Raw genomic sequence first — 7,558 nt, 5'->3', positions numbered from 1 at the left:
TGTGTCTGTGTGTGTGTATGTGGTGTGTGTGTGTCTGTCTGTGTGTGTGTGTTTGTGTGTGTATGTGTGTGTGTGTGTCTTTGTGTGTGTGTGTGTGTGTGTGTGTGTGTTTCATTTGCGAATCTAGAGCATTTTGGCGGGTGGTGAGGATTGTGATTGTGTGCTGTTGCTACCGGCGGCAGCATTTGAGTGCTGATAATTACTAATTCGACATACAAATATTTGACTACATGTTTGTATGCTTACAGCATGCATGTAGAGGCAAGAAAATGTTGCATATCCTGAAACTGCAGTTGCAGATGGTTCCAAGTTGCCTTGTGTGCGCTGAATACTAAACCTTAGTCCTATGCAATAGAAGCAAGTGTTCTCAAGTGCTGAACCATCTCTTCAACTCCAGTTTTTACTTTTTCTCCCCAAAAGTTTAGTTAAGAGTTTTAGTTGGCACACAAAATCATGGGATTTATTCTTGTCATGGACCCCCTTCTGCTTTCACAGTATTATGTCTGAGTATTTTCTAGTTTATCTACTTTGTTGTGAGTATATGTTCATATCATATCCAAGAAATCATTAACAAATCCACTGTCAAAATATTTACCTATTTTCTTTTTCTAGAGTTCAGTAGTTTTGGTCTTATGTTTAAGTCCATTTTAAAATCTATTGTGAATTAATATTTATATATAGTGTAAGCTAATGGCCCATCTTCTTTTGCATGTGATATCCCAGTTTCACTCTCTTCATTTAAAAGACTGTCCCATTGATTTCTTATGATTTCTTAAGCCCCTTTAAATACAGATGTCCCTGGATTGCACTATACCTTAAGGTCCTCAGTTGTAAGTAACTGCCTAAGTAGGAAACTGATGGCTAAGGTAAGGGGGAAAGGTACTGAGAAGAGAGATATGTGTGGGCCCAAACCCAGCTTATCTCTCCTTGTCTAAGAGTGGCCCCAGGTTGCTTTCTCTACATTTGTGGCACATTATGTGTTATGTCATATGACTACAATGGGCACAACGGTGAACTCATTGTACATTTGTTTTAGTTAACAAATATTTCTTGTAACTATTAAGTGAGGGTAGGGTAGCACTTTGTATCTGTATATGACCACAGCAGTGAGACTGAATAAGGACACTCAAAGTCAGTTACACTTACCTGTTTTGGTTATTGGTTTGTTTGAGATAGGATCTAAGTACATAGCTATGTAGCCTCTGTTGGCTTGGACGCAGAATCCTCTTGCCTTAGCTTCTTCCTGTGTTCTGGGATTACAGGTGTGACTTACTGTACCTGGCTTGTTCTTCCTATGTCTCCTCCCCACAACATCGCCATTACCACTCCTAGGTAGCCCAAACCAGCCATAACTGTTCGGCCTCAGTCTTCTGAGTGTTGAAATTACGGGGGTGTGGGGGGACAGGCAAGCTTCAGTTTCCTTCATTAATACTTCATATCTTTAGGAGTTACAAATGCCATTAGCTGTATTTGGGAGAATTTTGTCAGGGTGTTATAAATGAGCTCTGTATTATTTATTGTATAAGTAATTTTCTTAGTAAATATGTGAAATGCCACTTTTGCAAACCCTGATTGTTCCTAATGAAGACAGTTCCTTTGACAAATATTAAAATTAAGAATCAAATGTGGTAGTATATGCCAAGACCCAGTCTGAGTCAGTAGGATAACTTTGAGTTCTAGGCCATCCTGGGCTATAGAGACTCTATGTCAGAAAAACCAAAAAATAAACAAAATTAAGTAAATTAATTAAAAAATTAAGTAAAGCTTACCAATGCCCACGTATTACAGAACGCAATGTAAATGTTGCATTAATTTATGAAAGTTAATGCAGTGGTGGTCTAACTTGTACCTAGAAAAATTTAACTTTGTGCCTCTTTTGATGCAACAATGACTTAACTAGCTGACTAGTTAGTCCCTAGGCTGGAAGCTTGAGATATGCCAGGATCTGGTAATCTTGGTGTGGTATAGTACAGTTAAGTGTTGCATTAAGAATGCAGTGTTTTCTGTCCTCTGACCTTGTCTTCCCTTCTCTGCCCTCATGGCTCTGCTCTTGTCTGCCTGCTTCTACCCAGTCCCCAGGCCCTCACCCCCCCAAACACCTTCTTACCCCTCATCTCTTGCATGAACTCATTTCTCAAGAGCACATCTTGGCATGGGTCTGGAGTAAGTAATACTCCCTTAATGTATTTTGCTTCAACCTCATGTATTAAATTGGGTATCACACTAACAAGTCCCTTATGTAGATCTTTTAATGAACTTCTTGGGGGTGAATTTTGTTTAGCAGATGTGTTATACTATGTGTGTTTTCTTGAGTGGCTTGTATGACACCGTTTAAGAGTCATTTTAGGTCAGATGACAAAGGGAATATTTTAGTAGATTGTTTAACTAATTAATGGTAACAAGTAAGTGACAGTTGGATTTATTGATGTTTTATGCAAAGTGGATGTTAAGTGTTATTCAGGAGGGCATAGATTCCCCATTGACCCCTCTTACAAGTAGAAAGTTGGAAAGTGTTTAAATATGAGACTAAAAGTGTAGGGAGGATGTTCTCTGGACAGACTGCACTGATAAAGCAACCTGAAAAAAACACATTTTGATACGGTTTACTTGGGATTATACTTTTGTCTTTCGTTAATTGGACATTTGAGTTTTCAAGTTTCCATTTCCCTTGATAAAATATCAATGAAGAGTACGTTATGGTATAAAACTGACTTTTTTTTTCTCTCCACACAGAATCTCCGCCTAAAATGAGGCAGTGTTGTTGGAGGACAGAATCTGAAAATCATGGCTGGGAAAAAGGCTGTGTTTTAATGAATAAAGATATTTACATATCCAGATAATTTCTGTTCATTTTAATTTTCAATATGGCTTCAGGTAGAATATTTTCACTGCTCATAAATTCTAACCTTTAAAGTTAATTTTACTCTCAAAAATTTTGTTCAGAGGAAGTAGATATTCTTGCTCAGAACAATTCAATATATTTTTGGTTAGCTCAGCATTGCTAGTAATACTGAGAATTAGGAAAAACATACAAGTATCTAGTACATAGTGTTATTAGTTAATCATCTGTATATAGCAAAACATTTCCTTTTTATGTTTCTAATTTATGAAAAATACAAAGAACATATAAAATTTACTAATCAGTAAAAGTAAGTTGTTTGCAGTTTGGACAAAGTATACCACTAGCTGTCACCTATAGCTTCACTTTCAGGCAAAATAATCTTTACTATATTAACCCTGCTAATCCATGAGCTTGGGAGATCTTTCCATCTTCTGAGATCTTCTTCAATTTCTTTCTCCAGAGGCTTGAAGTTCTTATCATACAGATCTTTCCCTTGCTTGTTTAAAGTCACACCAAGGTATTTTATATTATTTGGGACTATTATGAAAGGTGTCATTTCCCTAATTTCTTTCTCTGCTTGTTTCTCTTTTGTGTAGAGGAAGGCTACTGATTTATTTGAGTTAATTTTATACCCAGCCACATTGCTGAAGTTGTTTATCAGGTTTTAGTAGTTCTCTGGTGCAACTTTTGGGATCACTTAAGTATACAATCATATTGTCTGCAAATCGTGATACTTTGACTTCTTCCTTTCCAATCTGTATCCCCTTGATCTCCTTTTGTTGTCTGATTGCTCTGGCTAGAACTTCAAGAACTATATTGAATAAGTAGGGAGACAGTGGGCAGGCTTGTCTAGTCCCCAATTTTAGTGGGATTGCTTCAAGTTTCTCTCCATTTAGTTTAATGTTAGCAACTGGTTTGCTGTATATGACTTTTACTATCTTTAGGTATGGACCTTGAATTTCTGTTCTTTCCAGGAACTTTATCATGAAGGGGTGTTGCATTTTGTCAAATGCTTTCTCAGCCTCTATTGAAATGATCATGTGGTTTTTATCTTTCAGTTTGTTTATATATTGGATTATGTCGACAGTTTTCTGTGTGTTAAACCATCCCTGCATCCCTGGAATGAAGCCTAATTGACCATGATGTATGATTGTTTTGATATGCTCTTGGATTCGGTTTGCAAGAATTTTATTGAGTATCTTTTGTTGCTATTCATAAGAGAAATTGGTCTGAAGTTCTCTTTTTTTGTGGAGTCATTGTATGGTTTAGGTATAAGAGTAATTGTGGCTTCAGAGAAGGAATTCGGTAGTGCTCCACCTGCCTCAATTTCATGGAATAGTTTGGATAGTATTGGTATGAAGTCTTCTATGAAGGTCTGATAGAATTCTGCAGTGAACCAATCTGGACCTGGGCTCTTTTTTGTTGGGAGACGTTTAATGACTGCTTCAGATTCAATGCAATCCCCATCAAAATTCCAAGCCAATTCTTCATAGAGTTAGACAGAACAACTTGCAAATTATTCCAAAATAACAAAAAAGCCCTGGGTAGCTAAAATTATCCTCAACAATAAATAGACTTCCGGGGAAATCACTATCCCTGAACTCAAGCAGTATTACAGAGCAATAGTGATAAAAACTGTATGGTACTGGTATAGAGACAGACAGATAGACCAGTGGAATAGAACTGAAGACCCAGGGGTTGGGGATTTGGCTCAGTGGTAGAGCACTTGCCTAGCAAGCACAAGGCCCTGGGTTCGGTCCCCAGCTCCGAAAAAAAGAAAAGAAAAAAAAAAAGAACTGAAGACACAGAACTGAACCCACACACCTATGGAAACTTAATTTTTGACAAAGGAGCCAAGGAAAAAAGATAGCATTTTCAGAAAATGGTGCTGGTTCAAATGGAGGTAAGCATGTAGAAGAATGCAGATCTATCCACTCTTATCACCCTGTACAAAGCTTATGTCCAAGTGGATCAAGGATCTCCACATCAAACCAGATACACTCAAACTTATAGAAGAAGAAGTGGCTAAAAATCTCAAACACATAGGCACTGGAGAAAATTTCCTGAACAAAACACCAATACCTTATGCTCTAAGATTAAGAATCAGTAATGGGATCTCATAAATCTGCAAAGCTTCTATAAGTCAAAGGACACAGTTATAAGGACAAAACGGCAACCAACAGATTGGGAAAAGATCTTTACTAATCCTACAACCAGTAGAGGGTTTATATCCAAAATATACAAAGAACTCATGAAATTTGACTGCAGGAAGACAAATAACCGTATTAAAAAGTAGGGTTCATCAGGACACAGGCCCACAGGAACAGCTGAAGACCTGTAGATAGGAAAAACTACATGCCTGAAAGCAGAACACACTGTTCCCATAACTGGCTGAAAGAAAACAGGAAAACAGGTCTACAGCACCCCTGACACACAGGCTTATACGACAGTCTAGCCACTGTCAGAAATAGAAGAACAAATTAACACTAGAGATAATCTGATGGTGAGAAGGAAACACAGGAATCCAAGCAACAGAAATCAAAACTACATAGCATCATCGGAGCCCAATTCTCCCACCCAAGCAAACACGGAATATCCAAACACACGAGAAAAGCAAGATCTAGTTTCAAAATCATATTTGATCATGATGCTGGAGGACTTCAAGAAAGACGTGAAGAACTCCCTTAGAGAAACACAGGAAAATATAAATAAACAAGTAGAAGCCTACAGTGAGGAATCACAAAAATCCCTGAAAGAATTCCAGGAAAACACAATCAAACAGTTGAAGGAATTAAAAATGGAAAGAGAAGCAATCAAAAAAGAACACATGGAAACAACTCTGGATATAGAAAACCAAAAGAAGAGACAAGGAGATGTAGATACAAGTTTCACCAACAGAATACAAGAGATAGAAGAGAGAACCTCAGAGCAGAAGATTCCATAGAAATCATCGACTCAACTGTCAAAGATAATGTAAAGCGGAAAAAGCTACTGTTACAAAACATACAGGAAATCCAGGACTAAATGAGAAGATCAAAGCTAAGGATAATAGGTATAGAAGATAGTAAAGACTCGCAGCTCAAAGGATCAGTAAATATCTTAAACAAAATCATAGAAGAAAACTTCCCTAACCTAAAGAAAGAGATACTGATAAGCATACAAGAAGCCTTCAGAATTCTAAATAGATTGGACCAGAAAAGAAACTCCTCCCATCACATAATAGTCAAAACACCAGACGCACAAAATAAAGAAAGAATATTATAAGCAGTAAGGGAAAAAGGTCAAGTAACATATAAAGGCAGACCTATCAGAATCACACCAGAATTTTCGCCAGAGACTATGAAACCTAGAAGATCCTGGACAGATGTCATACAGACCCTAAGAGAACACAAATGCCAGCCCCGCTTACTGTTTCCTGCAAAACTCTCAATTAACGTAGATGGAGAAACCAAGATATTCCATGACAAAACCAAATTTACACAATATCTTTCTACAAATCCAGCACTACAAAGGATAATAAATGGTAAAGTCCAAAATAAGTAGGCAAGCTATACCCTAGAAGAAGCAAGAAACTAATCGTCTTGGCAACAAAATAGTAGAAGAAAAGCACACAAACATAACCTCATATCCAAATATGAATAAAACAGGAAGCAATAAACACTATTCCTTAATATCTCTCAACATCAATGGCCTCAACTCCCCAATGAAAAGACATAGATTAACAAACTGGGTACGCAACGAGGACACTGCATTCTGCTGCCTACAGGAAACACACTTCAGAGACAAAGACAGACACTACCTCAGAGTGAAAGGCTGGAAAATAACTTTCCAAGCAAATGGTCAGAAGAAGCAAGCTGGAGTAGACATTCTAATATCAAATAAAATCAATTTTAAACTAAAAGTCATCAAAAAAGATAAGGAAGGGCACTTTATATTCTTCAATGGAAAAATCCACCAAGATGAACTCTCAATCCTAAATATCTATGCCCCAAATACAAGGGCACCTACATACGTAAAAGAAACCTTACTAAAGCTCAAACACACATTGCACCTCACACAATAATAGTAGGAGATTTCAACACCCCACTCTCATCAATGGACAGATCATGGAAACAGAAATTAAACAGAGAAGTAGACAGACTAAGAGAAATCATGAGCCAAATGGACTTAAGATATATTTATAGAACATTCTATCCTAAAGCAAAAGGATATACCTTCTTCTCAGCTCCTCATGGTATTTTCTCCAAAATTGACCATATAATTGGTCAAAAAAATGGGCCTCAACAGGTACAGAAAGATAGAAATAATCCCATGCGTGCTATCAGACCACCACGGCCTAAAGCTGGTCTTCAAAAAAAATAAGGGAAGAACGCCCACATATACGTGGAAGTTGAACAATGCTCTACTCAATGATAACTTGGAGAAGGAAGAAATAAAGAAAGAAATTAAAGACTTTTTAGAATTTAATGAAAATGAAGGTACAACATACCCAAACTTATGGGACACAATGAAAGCTGTGCTAAGAGGAAAACTCATAGCTCTGAGTGCCTGCAGAAAGAAACAGGAAAGAGCATATGTCACCAGATTGACAGCACACCTAAAAGCTCTAGAACAAAAAGAAGCAAGTACATGCAGGAGGAGGAGAAGGCAGGAAATAATCAAACTCAGAGCTGAAATCAACCAAGTAGAAACAAAAAGGACCATAGAAAGAATCAA

This window comes from Rattus norvegicus, chromosome 11 (genome assembly GCF_021556685.1).
Source record: "Rattus norvegicus strain SHRSP/BbbUtx chromosome 11, alternate assembly SHRSP_T2T, whole genome shotgun sequence".
In the NCBI taxonomy this organism is placed as follows: Eukaryota; Metazoa; Chordata; class Mammalia; order Rodentia; family Muridae; genus Rattus; species Rattus norvegicus.
Note: the sequence above shows the minus strand (reverse complement) of the source record.